Below are 654 nucleotides of genomic sequence, written 5' to 3'. Positions count from 1 at the left end.
TGCAAAGCCAAAAGAAACCATCAAGAGAGCAGAGAGACAGCCTACAGACTGGGAAAAAGTATTTGCCAACTCTAGGTCTGGCGAAGGCTTAACATCCTGGATCTACAAGGAACTCAAACGTGCTGAAAAGAAAAAAACAAACAACCCCATTATAAAATGGGCAAAAGATATGAACAGACACTTCACAAAAGAAGACATCCAAGCAGCAAACAAACACATGAAGAAATGCTCAACCTCACTAATCATCAGGAAGATGCAAATCAAAACCACTCTGAGATACCACCTAACTCAAGTCAGAATGGCAATGATCAACAACTGAAAAAATAACAGCTGCTGGAGAGGGTGTGGTGAAAAGGGAACACTTCTACACTGTTGGTGGGAGTGTAAACTAGTGCAACCTCTATGGAAAGCAGTGTGGTGATTCCTAAAAGCTCTAAAAATCGACCTTCCATATGACCCCGCAATCCCCCTACTGGGAATATACCCTGAAGAACTCAAATCACTCTATAAAAAAGATACCTGCACACATATGTTTATCACAACATTGTTCACAATAGCAAGAACCTGGAAATAACCATGCTGCCCATCAAAAGAGGACTGGATTAAAAAGATGTGGTATATATACACGATGGAATACTACACAGCCATAAAAAA

This window comes from Carlito syrichta, unplaced genomic scaffold (genome assembly GCF_000164805.1).
Source record: "Carlito syrichta isolate Samal-C Ts95f unplaced genomic scaffold, Tarsius_syrichta-2.0.1 Scaffold123567, whole genome shotgun sequence".
NCBI lineage: Eukaryota > Metazoa > Chordata > Mammalia > Primates > Tarsiidae > Carlito > Carlito syrichta.
This window is presented reverse-complemented; position numbering follows the sequence as displayed.